This window comes from Lissotriton vulgaris, chromosome 1_2 (genome assembly GCF_964263255.1).
Source record: "Lissotriton vulgaris chromosome 1_2, aLisVul1.2, whole genome shotgun sequence".
Taxonomy (NCBI): Eukaryota; Metazoa; Chordata; class Amphibia; order Caudata; family Salamandridae; genus Lissotriton; species Lissotriton vulgaris.
This window is the reverse complement of record NC_141686.1, coordinates 314444985-314463988: the sequence shown is the minus strand read 5'-3', so window position 1 is coordinate 314463988 and position 19004 is coordinate 314444985.

Here is a 19004-nt window from a genome sequence, read left to right as displayed (position 1 = left end):
GGTGTAATTACCCCCTGGATGCTTGGACAATTGTCCTTGATTCTTATTGTATACATTCTGATTCCTAGTTTCCTTAGTTAGATTATTTCTTGCTTCATCTCTTCTCCTATTTTCATATATTACTATATATTTCTTCACTTGCTCTCAGTTATTTGGGGCAGGACCTTGCTTGACTATTCTGGATGAAATTCTTTTTCAGTAGCATATATGGGCACCTGCCCGTATAACATATAGTGATACTATCTGCATTTTCCTTTTGATTTTTGTCAATAGGTATTGCGGTGAGATAAGATAGGATTTTCTCTAATGCAAGAGTAATCCATCATTCTCCAAGGCCACCTCGCTGAGAGGATTAATTTTAATTTTAATTTTAATCACTTTCTGTATTTGTTTTTTTTTATATTACAATCACCAATTTGCATGATACTAATACTACTGCTGTGTCCATGCCGTACCGATTTAATAACAGCTAATGAAACAGCTCCTATTACTGCAGAATTATGTGAATACACGATCTCCCATATTCCATTGTCCCATATGTAATTGCCGGATGGCCATTATATAGGGAAACATATATCTGTTCACTTTGGACTGTGTTAAACAATATGTTTGATGTCAATTAATTTGTTTATATGATTATTTCATCTGTTCACGCCACCCAGTGTATTGATATAATAGTTTATGACTTTAATCATTTAGCACATTAACATTATTGTAAATATTATAATGTTAATATCAATATCAGGAATTGCGATATGTATATTTTATATTACATTCTCCATGTTGGCTTATTACAGCATGCAATATGCGGCTGTCTTCCATGTCTACCACGAAGTTAGAGATAACTGGTACGGGAAGACCGCAGGACACAACACATTACGTGAATCGCTAATGAATCGCGATCACGGTAGATGCTAACCACCTTCTTCTTTGTGGTTCAAAATTATGCAAATTGTTTGTGACTCATTTTCAAATTGATGAATTGATTTCATGAAAATATTGTTTTAAATCATGTCACGCAGTATGTTTGCTATGTCTATGATGACGTATTTAATGGTACGGGGAATAGCGGAAGTTAAACTTGACAAAGGCCGTTTCGGCTGGAACGCGTTGTTCTTTGTGCTCCAAAAGAAACTAATTGTGGTGGATATTGGTGTGCTGCCTTCCTTTCCTATTGGATTGCGGACCCCTCTGAAGAAATGTATTGTGGATCCTGCCGCCACGGCTGGCACTGACAAACAATTAGCAGGCTACGGCATCATCAAGCAGGCAACAGGATTTATATAGATGAGTTGGTCTAACGGCTAGGGCGCTCTACTTCGGACCTGAGGATAGGGGTTCGAGTCTCGGTTACGATGCCAAACATCCTGTGATTCTGTGCAAATCACTTAATCTCCCCGTGCCTAAAATGAATGTGTGTCCTCATATAACGTACCTGGTGCTATGTAAAGCACTCTGATACCCGATTCGGTTTGGGTCAAGTTCACGCTATACAAAACTCTGCATGTTCATTCCCAGAGGTCCTTTAGATACGACAACAGCCCGAAACTGCTGGTCGGAATTACACCAAATTTGGAAAAAAGCTAGCTTTTGGTCCACAGATTGTGCTTTTTGTGATTTGGTGTAAAGCTGTTCAGTAGTTTTTGAAATATTAAGGGAAATCCAAATTTGTCTACATAGGGACGCGGATCCTCCGCGGATCCGGCAGTCCCTGTGTTGAAATCTGATTGGCTGCCAACACTTGAACCAGGAAGTTTTGACAACCATCTGAGTCCCACAAAAAATGTAAAAAATAATGAAAGGGGGCAGGGTAGGACTACCCTGACCCCCTAGACTGGTGGTGGGGTCCCACAGGGACTGCACCAATGAAAAATGTTTTAATCAATGTTGCCACAAAATTGCGAGATGAGCTGCAGATTCACTGATTTAAAAAAAAACTCTGTAAGGAAGTTCCCGGGTGGGCCAAATCCCCAGGGCATGTGAGCATTATAAACATAAAGGAGTGGGGGGCGCATGAGGCCCCCTCCAAGGCTTTATAAAAGCCCCTGGAACCACCACTTCCCTGGGCCAAATGTTTTCAATCAAATGTGGGGGGGCTTGCCCCCCCCCGCAACCCCGGGAACTGCCACCTCCCTGGGGCACTTTAAAAAAAATGGAAGCAGACAGGCCTGCTGGGCCTGCCCTCGCCCGCACCCCGGGGACGCCACCTCCCTGGGGCAAAACAAAGTAAATAAAGGCAGGTGCCAGAACGGCCTCCCATGCAGCCCCGCGGACAGCCACCTCCCGGGCAAAACAGCAAATTATTGTGGGGGACCTGACCAGCCCCTGTAGTCCCTGGGACCACCGCCTCCCTAGGGCTTTTTTAAATCAATATGCGGAGGGCAGCGCGGACCCCCCTGAGCCCCGGGAACCACCACCTCCATGGGCAAAATAGAAGAAAGGAGGAAAGCCACTGGGCGCTCCTCCTGGAGCCAATAATAGCTCGGGGGGACCACCACCCCCAGGGTATGTCCCTGGTAGCCCACATTTGGGACATAGCAGTTTGCTCTGACTTGGCAGGTGCTTTGACAGCTCACTCAGCTGTCAGCAAGCGGGAACTGTAAAACGTACATTTTAAATCCTGACTTTGTGTTTCTCCAGTACAAGCACTAGTAACATATGATGCTTGCCACTGTGGATGACATGGGACTCCTACACCTCTTGTCCATCATTGTCTTATGCACTGTTTCCTGTTCTTTGATATACACACTTGTATGGTGCATTGTTTCAGTATAATGTGCCTATGTTTTATATGAAGCACTGATACTACCACTCTACATTGGGCTGAGTAGCAGCATAAAATAAATTAAAAAAAACAATGACTTGGTAAGTGCCATTTAATTCATCCCTGTGTCAGTCCTTGTGCAGCCAGAGACATCTGATCTTCTCACAGTGCATGGGATCCTCTTACATACAGGGGTTGAACAAAGTCAAAAACCTGCTTCCAAATCATACTGTGTCTTGAGCGTTTGTGAAGGGGCAACAAGCCGAGCACCTTTGCTTCCCTCTCCGCGCTGTGTTTAGGTGTTTAGGTGTGAGGCTCCAGATAGCCCCCAGCCAGGATGAGACACTGCCCGAAGAAGGGCTGGGGGCCTATTAAGTGAAGCCTTTGTGTTGTGCCCAGCTGGAAATAAAAATAAGAAGCCCCCTTCACACACTGCAGGCCGGTGCTCTGAACGGAGAGTAGACAATGTGTGGGCACTGCTGGATGGATTCAGCATATTACACTGGGGCGGCGGCGCCCTGCACTGATCGGCTGTCAGCAGTGGCTCTCAGTTCAATTCAGCAGCTTTAAACTTATGGACAAACACCTTATCGACGAGAATTCCAGCCAACAGGCATTCATCCGAAATCACAGGCAGTCTGTGTAAACAATGGACAGGTCCCATCTCTGCTCCACACCCCAGGGGGACAGGAGAGTCCTCCTCAGTCATCAGCCACCCTGCCTGGCACACAAGTCCATCAGGGAAGGTGCCCAGTGTCGGTGCCTTCCCCCTTCCTGAAGTCCGGGCCAGGAAAGTTAAGGGGGGGGGGGGGTTGAGACCCTAACTAACCAGCCCCTCATCTTGGGCCTGCCTGGGAACTCAGTTCTGAATACCAACAAAATAGCCTGCTTTAAGCACTCTAATTGTTTAAGTAAACACTTTGGAACCCCGGGACACTAGTCAAGAGCATTAAGGGGTCTCCGTTAGGTAGGTGTTGGTACAGGTGGGCGCTTGCCTTTAGGTGAACTGCCAGCTCAATCCCAGGACCAAACTATGAACTTATTAACTGCAGCAACTATAATTTTATGCACCAGGCTTTCCCTCCAATAGATCCTTAATAAAGGATTTAAAATGTTCTCATTCCAGGGTGGGCGCTAGATAGCCTGATGCAAGATGGCCGCAGCCCAGAGCGGCTCTGCGGACCGAGGAGCTCCATCCGCACAGCATCCTTGGTAAACGAGCTCAGCGACCCCCCAAAAAAGTAGCACTCCTGACGTAACAACAGACCAGGATACGAAAGAGTAGGATAAAGTGGCTATCTCTCAGCACCCAAAGCGAGCCACTACCAAGCTCACCCATCAGGCCTTGCTGACAACATGGCGTCCGCCGTGGAACGAATACTACAGATCTGCGCTCCTCCGGGCAACGCCATCCAAAGCTGCCTGAGGATGGAGCCTGAACAGCTGCGACTGCTGAGCTGGGGACTGACGGATACCACCCAAAGGCAGCATAGGTGGACGGGAGGAAACAGAAACTGATGGGCAGCTGACGAGAGCCGCAGCACATGGCCCCTATGAGGTGAGGGGCGCAACGCGGTCAGAACAAGAGCCATGTGCAGTCTGCCTGCGAGTTGGAACTGCTCCCCCGCTGGCAGTGGCGTCAGATATCAAAATCCTGGTGAGGAACCGCAGGGCGTCCCGAGAGTTGATCAATCAATCAATCAGTGACACTTATAGAGCGCGCTACATACCCGTAGGGTCTCAAGGCGCTGGGGGGGGGGGTGCCGCTACTGCTCGAACAGCCAGGTCTTCAGCTTCTTCCTGAAGGAGAGGTGGTCTTGGGTCAGGCGCAGGTCGGTCGGGAGGGAGTTCCAGGTCTTGGCGGCCAGGTAGGAGAAGGACCTTCCTCCTGTAGTCGCTCTTCGGATGCGGGGGACGGCGGCGAGGGCGTGGTTGGCTGATCGGAGGTGGCGTTTGGGAGCGTAGAAGTTGATCCGGCTGTTGAGGTAGCTCGGGCCTTGGTCGTGTAGGGCTTTGTGTGCGTGGGTGAGGAGGCGGAAGGTGATTCTTTTGTTGACGGGGAGCCAGTGAAGGTCTCTCAGGTGTCCGGTGATGTGCCTGGTTCGTGGGATGTCGAGGATGAGTCTGGCTGAGGCGTTCTGGATCCGCTGGAGTCTCTTCTGGAGCTTGGCGGTGGTACCGGCGTAGAGGGCGTTGCCGTAGTCCAGTCGGCTGGTGACGAGGGCCTGGGTGACGGTCTTCCTGGTCTCGGTGGGGATCCACCGGAAGATCTTCCGTAGCATGCGTAGGATGTTGAAGCACGCCGAGGAGACGTTGTTGACTTGCCTGGTCATGGAGAGGGAGGAGTCCAGGATGAAGCCCAGGTTGCGTGCATGGTCTGTTGGTTTGGGTGCGGTGCCCAGGGCTGGAGGCCACCAGGAGTCGTCCCAGGCGGAGGGGGAAGAGCCCAGGATGAGGACCTCCGTCTTGTCAGAGTTCAGTTTCAGGCGGCTGGTCGTCATCCACTCGGCTACCTCTTTGATCCCTTCGTGCAGGTTGGCTCTGGCGGAGGCGGGGTCGTTGGTCAGGGAGAGGATCAGCTGGGTGTCGTCGGCGTAGGAGATAATGCTGAGGTTCTGTTTGCGTACGATGGCCGCGAGGGGGCTCATGTAGACGTTGAAGAGGGTGGGGCTCAGAGATGATCCTTGAGGGACGCCGCAGATGACTTCGGAGGCTTCTGATTTGTATGGTGGTAGGCGGACTCTCTGTGTCCTTCCGTCGAGGAAGGAGATGATCCATTCCAGCGCCTTGTCCTGGATTCCGATGTTACTGAGGCGCTGTACTAGGGTGCGGTGGCAGACCGTGTCGAATGCCGCGGAGAGGTCTAGGAGGATGAGGGCCGCTGTTTCTCCATTGTCCATCAGGGCTCGGATGTCATCGGTGGCGGCGATGAGGGCGGTCTCGGTGCTGTGATTGGCTCGGAAGCCGGACTGTGAGGGGTCGAGGGATCCGTTCGTCTCGAGGAAGGCGGCCATCTGCTTGTTGACGGTCTTCTCGATGACTTTGGCTGGAAACGGGAGGAGCGAGATGGGGCGGTAGTTCTTGAGTTCGGTGGGGTCCGCTGTTGGTTTCTTGAGTAAGGCGCTGAGTTCGGCGTGTTTCCAGCTCTCAGGGAAGGTGGCGGTGTCGAATGATGTGTTGATGATGTCTCGCAGGTGGGGTGCGATGACAGCGTCGGCCTTGTTGAAAACGTGGTGAGGGCAGGGGTCGGTCGGTGATCCGGAGTGGATGGAGTTCATCGTGCGGATGGTGTCTTCGGTGCTGATCGGGGTCCAGGCGTGGAGGGTGGTGGTGGGGGGTGATTGTTCGGTCATGGTGTGCGTTGGTTGGTTGTTGAAGCTGTTGTGTATGTCCGTGATCTTGTTGTGGAAGTATGAAGCGAGGGAGTTGCAGAGGTCTTGTGATGGGGTGATGTCGTTGTTTCCTGCGCTGGGGTTGGAGAGCTCTTTCACGATGTTGAAGAGTTCCTTGCAGTTGTGTGCGTTGTTGTCCAACCGTTCCTTGAATGCTGTTTTCTTGGCGGCGCGGATAAGCTGGTGGTGCTTCCGGGTGGCAAGCTTGAAGGAGGTCCTGTTGTCCGGTGTAGGTTCCCTTCTCCAGACTTTCTCGAGGGCTCGGCAGTTCTTCTTGGAGCTCTTGAGTTCGTCGGTGAACCATGGGGCTTTCTTGCTTCCGGGTCTGCTGGGCGGGGTCCTCAGCGGGGCGAGCTCGTCCGCGCAGATGCTGATCCACTTCGTGAGGTTGACGGCGGCCTGGCTGGGGTTCGCTGAGCTGGCAGGAGGGTGCTGGCTCAGGGAGGTGGCGAGCTGGTCTGCTGTGATCTTGTTCCAGCTTCTGCGGGCGGCCTGTTGCTGGTGGTGGTGGGTCGTCGTTTTTTTGAAGGTGAAGTGGACACAGCTGTGGTCCGTCCATTGAAGCTCTGTGGTGTGGCTGAAGTCGATGTCTGTGCTGGAAGAGAAGACTGCGTCGAGTGTGTGTCCGGCGAGGTGGGTGGGGGTGGACACCAGTTGCTTGAGTCCCAGGTTGGCGAGGTTGTCCAGCAGGGTGCTGGTGTTGCGGTCGTTGTTGTTCTCCAGGTGGAAGTTGAGGTCCCCCAGGAGGATGTAGTCAGCGGAGGGGAGGGCATGCGGGCTGACGAAGTCGGCGATGTCCTCGCTGAATTGCGTGCGTGGTCCAGGGGGTCGGTAGATCAGGGTGCCTCTGAGGGTGGTGTTCGGGTTGGTGTGGATCTGGAAATGCAGGTGTTCGGCAGTGGTCAGGGTGTTCTCGGTGCTGGTCGTGAGACGGATGGTGTTCTTGTGGATGATGGCGATGCCTCCTCCCATCTGGTTGGCGTTGCGGTCCCTCCGGACGATCTTGTAGCCCTCTGGGATAGCGATGGCGATGTCGGGAGCTGATGAGGCGTTCATCCAGGTCTCTGTGAGGAAGGCAACGTCAGGGGCTGTGGCGTCTAGGAGGTTCCAGAGTTCGATGGCGTGTCTGTGGACGGAGCGGGTGTTGAGCAGGATGCACTTGAGGTGGGTGCTGCTGCTGTTCGACTTGGCGGGGGCTGGTGTGCGGCAGGTCCGGATGCAGGTGAATTTGCAGGCGTGGCAGCTGAAAGGTCCGTGGGTGCGTCGTGGTGTGGCTTGATGGCATTCTGGGAGTCGGCCAGAGTTGAGAGCGATGAGGGTGGCGGCGGAGTACGTCAGGCGGGTCGGTCGGCGGCTTCGGGGGCCAGGGGTCCTGGCGCTGGTCGCGATCCGGTCGCGGACGGGCGCAGACGGGCTTACCTTTGGCGCGCCTTCGGCGCACAAACGGCGCGCCCGCTGCGCGTGACCGCTGCGCGTTCGCACGGTCGCCATATAAAGGCGAAGTGCGCGGGTGGGCGGAGCAGCTGGGAGGCGGGAGCGGGGCGGGAACAGAATGAAAAAAGGGGCGGGGCTTGCGGTGGTGGCGGGAAGCGGGGAGCGGGGAGGGAAGGCGGCGATGTAGGCGGGCTAACAGGAAGGACACAAGCTGGACAGATAAACAGGCAAATATACTTTATTAAGCACAAATGGCGAACAAAACAAGGGAAAAAGAAACTCAAACACGGGCAGGGAATACAGATGACAAGCACAAATGGCGAGAAAACAAAGGCAAAACAAACGGCAACGGAGTCAGCCGGCGGCGAGGCAGGCAGCGCGGCAGGGACAAGGCTGAGGGGCACACGCAGCAGCTGGTGGCCGTGCGGCGCGGGGGTGTCCCACAAGTGGGTCACACTTACCTGTGTCGCACGGTCGCCATATAAAGGCCAAGTGCGCGGGTGGGCGGAGCAGCTGGGAGGCGGGAGCGGGGCGGGAACAGAATGAAAAAAGGGGCGGGGCTTGCGGTGGTGGCGGGAAGCGGGGAGCGGGGAGGGAAGGCGGCGATGTAGGCGGGCTAACAGGAAGGACACAAGCTGGACAGATAAACAGGCAAATATACTTTATGAAGCACAAATGGCGAACAAAACAAGGGAAAAAGAAACTCAAACACGGGCAGGGAATACAGATGACAAGCACAAATGGCGAGAAAAACAAAGGCAAAACAAACGGCAACGGAGTCAGCCGGCGGCGAGGCAGGCAGCGCGGCAGGGACAAGGCTGAGGGGCACACGCAGCAGCTGGTGGCCGTGCGGCACGGGGGTGTCCCACAAGTGGGGAGGGAGAGAGACAGCAGCGCTGTCCGCTGAGCCGATCCAGGACCAAATATGGCTGTCCTGGGTCTGTCAAGCACCTAAAACCATGGAAACCAACAGCTGGGACAGCAGGAGGTCCCAGGTACGCTGGCCCCCCTCGCCCTGGGGCAGGAGGGCATGCTGCACAATCGCAACATATTGGACTTCTCTGGGACTCACACCAAAGAGGGGGCAGACAAGTTACGGACATGTAACCTCACACTGCACCACGTGTAAACCAATCGTTGACCCTCATACATATACCTTCCCAGGGGTCCTCACTGTGGGAAAGCACTGGGCTGCGACACAACCTCCAACCGGCCCCTGTACCTCCAGCTCAAATATGCGATCTATAAGACCCAATGGAACCCCTACAAGCGTCTTGCCACAAACAATATGCCGCTTTAGAGGACGAGAAAGTGCACACCTAGACAACCAGCTAGCAATTTACAAACTGACACCACTGCAACCTAATATCCACTAATTCACACAGCGCCCTTGGTGACAGGAAGTGGTATCCGGCCCCTTTCAGGACCTTGCGGGTATGATATAACGTAATTGGACTCTTGAGGTCTAACAAGACAAGTATTGTTCACCCCCCACTGAGAAGCCTGTCAGAAGAGCACAGAAGAACTCACCATGGGCCAAACAGACAAGCAGAAATCCCGACTCACCTTCGAGCCCAAGAGAGTGGCCAACTCCGGCAGGGATACAATGTCGGACTCGGAGAAAGACGCCCAACCTCAGAGCTCACCGGTGCAAGCCTCTGTGCTAGCAGTGATGCAGCAGAGTCTACAATCTATTAACGGGAAAATGTACACGCTAAACCTACACATGGACCACATGGTTACAAAATTGGACAAACAGTCGGTCAAAATAACAGAGACGGAGCAACGCATCTCCGTGACAGAAGGCGCACTCCACAGCACTCAAGAGAAAAGAACATGGAAAAGGTCCTAGAAGTGATCCAAGCTAAAAATGAAGACCTCGAATCTAGATCAAGAAGGAACAACCTACAGATCATGAGAGTTCCACAAACCACCAACAAAGGAAGTATGAAACTCTACATGGAGGGCTTACTGAAGGAGGTCTTTGATGTGGGGCTGTTGTCAGATGTGCTGGTGGTAGAAAGGGTGCACTGGTCACTGATGGCGTGGTCACCCCGGGGCTCCTCTGCCAACCATCATCACGCACCTTTTGAATTATCGTTACCGGGATGTGGTACTGCGCCAATCTAGAGAACAGCAGGAGATTCGCTATCAAGGAAAAGCCCTGTCTATCTGCCTGGCATTAACACGACGTTGGTACAAGCTGCTAGCAGAGAATACGCCTCAGTAAAGAAAAAAACTACAAAAAGAAGGCATCAAGTACGCTATGCTATATCCAGCGAAATTGAAGATCGACTACAAGGGCACACAGAAAGTATGCACCACCCCTAAAGCGGCAATGCAATATGTGAAGCAGATTACGGGGACCCGAAGACACGCCCTGGAGCAGGTGGAATAAAAAGGGAACAAGGCAAGCTAATCCTGATGATCGACTTCACGCCAAGATGACCTGTCCACAAGTGGGTGAACTTTGTGATGACCACACAGATCCTGTGAGAATAAACGATCAGAGAGGTCTGGAAGTGCTGCAGTAAATAGGTGTGATGCCGATGCAATAGGGCAAGAGTCGAAGACAATGGCCTGGGGATAGATAGATATTGCAGGCCGCCCATGCCGCACATTCGTCCAACGTGATTGACTGCTCATCTCAAGAGCAGACACTGATATATTAGCTCCATGATCGCCTCCACCCAGCTAGAGGTTTAACCGGGTGCCTAGCTTCCACCCTATGGAAATCCCCTCTGAACTACATTTCACTGGAGTTCTGTGCTTAGACTAAGATATAGTCTATTAATGCATTGTGTTATGGAAATTCAGTTATTGAGGGATGCTGTCTTTAGCATGATTGGGATGCTGAAGTGAGAGGGGGGAGGGAGGGTTGTTGGTTCTATGTTGAAAGCCCACAAAAACATAACGATTGAACCTGCCAGACATGGAGAGACAAGTAAAATAGACAAGCATACATAAAGACATGCAACTAACGTAAATGGCTAAATTAACACAGGCTGAACCACTGCATTTCATAACATGGAACATGCGGGATTTAATAACCCCCCAAAAATTAGACAAGTGCTGGTGTACCTTGACAGGCATACAGTACACATAGCGTTAATACAGGAGACGCATCTCAGAGGGAAAACAGAAGAAACAGTCGGGCCGGATGGGCGGGGTGCCAAATAGCCTCCTTTTACTCTAACTACGCAAGAAGGGTCCTGCTGCTGATTAAAAAGGGGGTCTCATTCGAACTAACACAGTAGGAAATCAACGTACACAGCCGGTACGTGATAGTGCAAGGTGCGCTATGGCGCATAATGCTGACTATTATCAATACCTACGGCCCTAACATAGATGACCCAGAGTTCAATGTGCATATCTGGTGTCAACTTTGGGTACTACAACCCACAGCAACTCTATGGGGAGGGGACCTAAACCTATACTTCGATCCGAACATGGACAAGCCAGCAAAAGGGGATCGCAAGGGGAAAGCAAGCAACGCAGCTGATGCGCACTGAAATTAACGACTCTGGGCTCATAGATTTGTGGAGACTCAGACACCCGGATGGGACTGAGACTACCTACACTTCGATGATTCATGGTTCCTGGTCCAGCTAAGACTATTGGCTCAGAACAAGGAAGGTGAACGCGTAGGTGCAGAATCTATGCCACTTTCCCAAATGCTCTCAGATCATGCATCTGTGCTATTGACCCTGATCATCCCAACGCAAGTACCTAGACAGTTTCAATGGCGCCTACACCCCACTGAGCTCCTAGACCCAGTCTTCCGAGACACAGCGAGAAGAGCTATAGTGGACTATTTTGCTATAAACACAGGCTTGGTGGACAGCGATGGGAACCTCTGGGAAGCATTCAAAGCCAACATCCGGGGGTTGTGCATGGGGACGAGAGCAGGGATTTTAAAAGACATTCACACCGTGTTACATAGGCTGGAGGACAGCTTGGCGTGAGAATATGAGAGTGACCCCAAAACCAAGACCATGGCAAATATATGAATACAGATCTCAGAATACGAGACGATGACAGAGCAAGAAGCTCCACATATGTCCCGCAGACCCGTGGCGAGAGCATATGGGGAAGCAGGCAGACAAGGATGCCACTTGGCAATGTCACTGAAAGCTTCATGGGTGCAATCCCATATCACTAAGGTAGGGGGGTCTGCAGTGAGCCCTGCTATGACACCCCTTCCATTGGGCCGAGATTCTCCGAGTACTATGCCCAGCTATATTGTTCCTGTGAGGAAGCTGCAGAGGCTGAGATCTCGCAATATCTAGAGGATGTTGCCCTGGCATGGCTGTCAGATGGCCAAATAGAATATCTAATGCAGCCCGTCATGAAGGAGGCGATTAAATAAACAATAAACAAGCTGCCCGATAATAAAGTCCTGAGACGAGATGGCCTACCAGGCGAATTTCATAAGGAGTTTGCGGACCTCCTGGCCCCGAATTTGCTCAAGATATATGAATGAATGAATATAATTTATAAATTGCAAACTCCTGCCCTTGGATGTCTTGATGCTATAGGAAACAGATATGGCTGCAGAAATGTCAGAAGTAAGTCAAGCAAAATGGTCAAGTGCCTTGTAGTCCTGTGAGAAAAGCCAAGTCTTTAAGGCCTTTCTGAAGGTGAGTAAAGAGGGAGCAGCTTTTAGTGTCAGTGGGAGGCTATTTCAGAGCACAGCTGTGGTACTGAAAAAACTCTTACCTCCGCAGGTGGTCCTCCTACATGAGGGGACAGTCAGGTTCATAGCAGAGCCTGAACGTAGCGTCCTCCCTGGGAAGTACCATTTGAGTTTCTTTTTTTTTTTTTTAAATCTTTATTTTGGTTTAATAAAGAACAAAGAGAAATAACAGCGTGTGACGAGGAGGACCCGGACCCGGGCCCTCCCGGCTTACCTTTACCTGTGTCCTCTTTTGTCGCCCAGCATGCAGACGCCTGGAAACCTATAACAGACTGGCGACAAACGTCCCGGGAACCGGAGGAGCCGTGTTTCTTTAACTGGGCGGAGCTGGATCCGGAGACCGCCCACCATCAGGAGGTAAAGGTGCACCCAAACAGATCACAGGTGTGTTATTCACCCGGAGGGAGTGGAGAGTGGTGGCGTGAGAGAGGAGCAGAGTGGAGGAGAACCGAAGACGAAGAACCGAAGATCGCGATCGAGGAGGAGGCGTGTGAGCAGTGGAGGACGGGAGGCGAAGTAAGCAAGGAACATCGGCTGGAGGAGGCGTGTGAGCAGTGGAGGACGGGAGGCGAAGTAAGCAAGGAACATCGGCTGGAGGAGGCGTGTGAGCAGTGGAGGACGGGAGAGGACGCAAGCGAGGAACAGCAACGGCAGGAGGCGGGTGAGCGGACGAGGAGACCGGGAGCGGAGTGGAGAGCGGACCAGCGGAGAGAGGAGGCGATAGAGGAACATCGGAGGACGGAGCCCAGTGACAACGGAGACAGCGGACCGCGGACCTGGGAAACCGAGAGAAGAGAGAGCCGCGACGACCACGACAAGCCGGGAGGCCAACGAGGAGGCGCATCGCCCAGCCACACTTCACACGAAGTGTGGCTCGATCAGGTACGGTCAAGGTTCACGGGGTGGGCGGGACGTAGGTGGGGTAAACCACCTTAAACCGAGCAACCGACCCTCATTGCACCGTTACCTTCCCTTCACCTCACCGGCACCTTGAGAGCAACGAGCACGTGTGGTCCCTCACTACCCTTCCCTGACAAACACCCCAAAACCGCGATCTAATAGTGGTTTCTTTTTTTTGTTTTTTTGGTCACATCTTGAACGAGAGACAAGACGGCGGAGACAAGGCCTACAACGCCCAGAAGGCACCGGGAAAGTCGGAGACTGGGAACCGCCAAACAAGCTAAGGAGGACATTGACAATCCCTTGCCTTTCTATCGAGTACCAGTACAAAAGAGGAGGCTATATAAAATAATAAAACCCTCATTACCTCGCAACCCAGTGTCAGTGAGTTTATTGGACATCCCACCCGAAAGCCCACAAGTGGTGGAGAATGCGGGCATAGAAGAAACCATCCAGGATACAAAGATGGAAGCCATATTGCAAGCCCTAGTAAAAGGTCAAGAACAGCTGGGGTGGGCTGTGGAGCAACAGCTCGCCTCCGCCCAACTGGACCGGGATACTTTCCGCTCCACAGTAGTAACCCAACTAGAAGGGCTGCAACACACTACTGACCCCGCGAGCAACCCAGTACGTGAAGCCAGACCACCTCCTACACCAGCAGGCATCTCCCTACAAAAGTACATCCCTGGAGAGGATCCGGACGCCTTTCTATTGAATTTTGAAAGGGTGGCACTGGCATGCGGATGGCCAGTGGAGAAGTGGCCTTTCTTTTTGGCTCCCCTGCTGACGGGAGAAGCCCAAGCCGCCTATCAGGTGGCCAACAGCAGTGGACAGACACCATATAGACAAATCAAAACGATCATATTGGACCATCTTGGTTTAGATGCGGAAGCATACCGAGTGCGCTTTAGGAAGGAACGGGGCCAGGGGGGGGGCAATCCTAAAACCCTATTCTTCCGCTTGAAAGCAGCAGCAGATAAATGGTTGACCCCCACAACCAGTTCCAAAGAAGACATTATGGACAAGATATATTTAGAGCAGTCCCTAGAGGCCCTGCCATACGGGACACAACGCTGGTTGCGACAGCATTCCAACCTAACCACCCAGCAAGCCATGGAGATGGCTACCACGTTCGTCCGGGCCCAGCCCCGCCTACACCCCAGTGAACCAGAAAAGACCCACAAGGCAATCCCTAGACCAGAACGCAGACCCAGAGCACCACCTGGATTGCCAAACCCCCGTTTCATGAGTCCGGACGCTCCTCCGTTCCGGGGACCGCAATGTTTTGATTGTGAGACCTGGGGCCACATCGCCCGCTTCTGCCCACAGAAACGCAATCAGGAAGAACCGATGGAAGTGGGATACATGCCAAAAGCAGTCCTGTACTCCGCCGAACTGGGAGGCGCATATCACGTGAGTGTGACCGTAAATGGGACTGTAATCCAGGCCCTGTTGGATTCCGGGTGTAAGCAGTCAGTCATGCGGGATGTTTATGTCATGCCTCCCCAGGTAATGCCCAACGACCAAGTGTACATAAAATGTGTCCATGGGGATGTGAAGGGGTATCCGGTGGCCTATGTCCCCATAGACTTAGAAGATAGGGGTCCATTGGTAGTGAAAGTGGGGGTGATAAGTTCTCTACCTGAACCACTCATACTGGGTACCGACAATCCCCATTTCCTAGAACTATTCGAAGACCAATTAAGGAAGAATAAGTCCCCGAGTGAATCCCCTGTCCCGGCCTTGCTGTCCCCTGATCCATGGGAAAATGACAGGAGCTTCAAGTTCGCCCAAGCGAATGATTCCAATTTGTTAAATGCGTGGGAAAAGGCCCATGCGGAACAAGATATCCTCCCCGTGAGATACCCTAGATTCCTTATAAAAGACGACCTCTTGTATCGGCAAGCTAAAGCAGAAGACCCGATACAACTCCTGGTACCAACTTGCTTTCGCGAGCAAATAATGTTCTATGCTCATACTCACTTACTGGCAGTACACACCGGCAGTGAGAAGACAACTCAGAATGTGCTCCGTAACTTCTACTGGCCGGGTGTGTATCAAGACATAAAAAGCCACTGTCAGACGTGTGACATTTGTCAGCGGAAAAACACCCATCGACCAGCTGCAGTACCCCTACAACCCCTCCCCATTATAGGGGCCCCGTTTGAGAGGGTCGGGATGGACCTGATCGGCCCACTCCCCAAAACCCGGAAAGGGCATCAATACGCTCTGGTAATCGTGGACTATGCCACGCGATTTCCAGAGGCATTTCCCCTGAAAGCCCCCACCTCGAAAAACATCGCCGAGAAGTTTCTAGAATTATTCTCCAGGGTCGGATTTCCCAAAGAAGTCCTAACGGACCAGGGCACCCCATTCATGTCTCGAGTCATGAAGGAAGTCTGTCAACTTCTGAACCTCCACCAGATCCGAACATCTGTGTATCACCCTCAGACTGACGGACTGGTGGAGAGGTACAATGGTACCCTGAAAACCCTGTTGAAGAAAATGCTCACTGTTAACGGGAGTGAATGGGACCTCTTGCTGCCATTGGCATTATACGTCATACGAGGCCAAACACAGAGCAGCTTAGGCTGTTCTTCTTTTGAGATGTTATACGGGCGACAACCCCGCAGCCTTCTGGAGATGACCCGAGAAGTATGGGAGAACGAGAGTGACGGTGACACAAGATCCTTGCTGGAGTACAGCCAGAATTTAAGGAATAAACTTGGGAAAATACGAGAGTTGGCCTTCACCCAGCTGGGGTCTAGTCAACAGAAACAACAGGCCCACTACAACAAAGGAAAGAAGTGGCGACACCTAGCAGTAGATGACTGGGCTTTGGTGCTGTTGCCCTCTATGTCAAAAAGATTCCAGAATGAATGGCAAGGCCCTTTTCGGGTCATCGAGACTATTGGGAAAACCACTTATCGGTTACAAATGAGTAGGAAGAAAAACCAGGTTTTCCATACAAATCTCCTAAAAAAATGGTTGGGGCCAGCCCCTCTGGTATCGATGGTAACCATCACGGAAAAAAATAATCAAGGTACCACACTGGACGAACTAGTGATAAGCGAGGAATTGTATGATAGAGAACAAGATGAACTGCAAAACACCCTACGTCCCTTCAAGAAGATCTTTTCTAACATCCCTGGGGCCACCGCACTAACAGAACATCGGATAGAAACCCCCGATGGCGTCACAGTAAAACAAAGACCCTATAGAATACCAGCAGCTAAGAGGTACGCAATAAGTAACGAAGTAAAAGAGATGTTGAGGCTGGGGGTCATCCGGCCCTCGCGTAGTGAATGGTCTTCTCCCATCGTAATGGTGCCCAAGCCCGATGGTAGCAGCAGGTTCTGCATGGACTTTAGGGCCTTGAATGCAGTGTCATCATTCGACGCCTACCCTATACCCCGCATTGATGAACTGATCGAGAAACTGGGAAATGCAAAATACATCAGTACCCTTGATTTAACAAAAGGGTACTGGCAGGTCCCTCTCCGAGAGGAAGATCAGAAAAAGACGGCCTTCGCCACCCCGGACGGACTCTATGAGTTTAACGTCTTTCCCTTTGGCCTCCACGGGGCTCCGGCCACTTTCCAGAGACTTATGAACGAAGTACTAAGAAAGCATCAAGAATATAGCTCGGCCTACCTGGACGACATCATTATATTCAGTCCTTCTTGGGAAGAACACCTGAGGCATCTACAAAACGTACTACAGCAACTGAGGGAAGCAGGGCTTCACGTCAATTCAAATAAATCCAGAGTAGGCTTTCGAAAGGTCAAGTATCTAGGGTATGTACTGGGGCATGGTGTCATCGAGCCGCAAATTGAGAAGGTCAGGGCAATTGCAGATACCCCTTTTCCCTCCAGTCAGAAGGAAATGAGAGCCTTCCTTGGCCTCGTAGGCTACTATAGAAGGTTTATCCCCTCCTTCTCAGATATAGCCGCCCCCTTAACGGACACATTGAAGAACCACCCCAAAAGTCAGGTTCTACATAATCCAACCGTCGCTATGTGGAACGCATTTCAAACACTGAAGCGTGCCATCACGACCAGCCCCGTCCTTACCTCTCCGGATTTTAACAAGCCCTTTCTCCTACACACAGACGCATCTGATTTCGGTATTGGGGCGGTGTTGTCACAAGAAACCGAATCTGGCATTGAGCGCCCCATACTGTACATCAGCCGCAAACTATTCCCAAGGGAGGTAAAATACCCTACTATAGAGAAGGAATGTTTAGCGATCAGGTGGGCAATAGACAAATTGAGATATTACCTGGAGGGGCATTCATTCATCCTCTATACGGATCACGCCCCGCTTACCTGGATGAGCCGAAACATCTCGAACAACCCGCGAGTCCTGCGGTGGTTCCTGGCCCTACAACCATTCCGGTTCCAGGTCCGTCACCGTAAGGGGAAGGACAACGCCAACGCGGACTACCTATCTCGTTATCCTCTCCCCGATCGGGAGAATCGTAGGGGGGAGGGATGTGACGAGGAGGACCCGGACCCGGGCCCTCCCGACTTACCTTTACCTGTGTCCTCTTTTGTCGCCCAGCATGCAGACGCCTGGAAACCTATAACAGACTGGCGACAAACGTCCCGGGAACCGGAGGAGCCGTGTTTCTTTAACTGGGCGGAGCTGGATCCGGAGACCGCCCACCATCAGGAGGTAAAGGTGCACCCAAACAGATCACAGGTGTGTTATTCACCCGGAGGGAGTGGAGAGTGGTGGCGTGAGAGAGGAGCAGAGTGGAGGAGAACCGAAGACGAAGAACCAAAGATCGCGATCGAGGAAGAGGCGTGTGAGCAGTGGAGGACGGGAGGCGAAGTAAGCAAGGAACATCGGCTGGAGGAGGCGTGTGAGCAGTGGAGGACGGGAGGCGAAGTAAGCAAGGAACATCGGCTGGAGGAGGCGTGTGAGCAGTGGAGGACGGGAGAGGACGCAAGCGAGGAACAGCAACGGCAGGAGGCGGGTGAGCGGACGAGGAGACCGGGAGCGGAGTGGAGAGCGGACCAGCGGAGAGAGGAGGCGATAGAGGAACATCGGAGGACGGAGCCCAGTGACAACGGAGACAGCGGACCGCGGACCTGGGAAACCGAGAGAAGAGAGAGCCGCGACGACCACGACAAGCCGGGAGGCCAACGAGGAGGCGCATCGCCCAGCCACACTTCACACGAAGTGTGGCTCGAGCAGGTACGGTCAAGGTTCACGGGGTGGGCGGGACGTAGGTGGGGTAAACCACCTTAAACCGAGCAACCGACCCTCATTGCACCGTTACCTTCCCTTCACCTCACCGGCACCTTGAGAGCAACGAGCACGTGTGGTCCCTCACTACCCTTCCCTGACAAACACCCCAAAACCGCGATCTAATAGTGGTTTCTTTTTTTTGTTTTTTTGGTCACATCTTGAACGAGAGACAAGACGGCGGAGACAAGGCCTACAACGCCCAGAAGGCACCGGGAAAGTCGGAGACTGGGAACCGCCAAACAAGCTAAAGAGGACATTGACAATCCCTTGCCTTTCTATCGAGTACCAGTACAAAAGAGGAGGCTATATAAAATAATAAAACCCTCATTACCTCGCAACCCAGTGTTAGTGAGTTTATTGGACATCCCACCCGAAAGCCCACACAGCGGCAATCCCGCACATCGTCCCACGCAGGGGGCATAAGTATAGTCTATTAGTAATGATGCTTAAGCAACAGCAGGCTGCCAACAGGCAGAATAGAAGGCCAGTGTTATTTGGCTAAAGGGAGCAGATTTTGTTAGGGGTGGTCGGATCTGACCACATAAATGAGTGTTCAACGTAG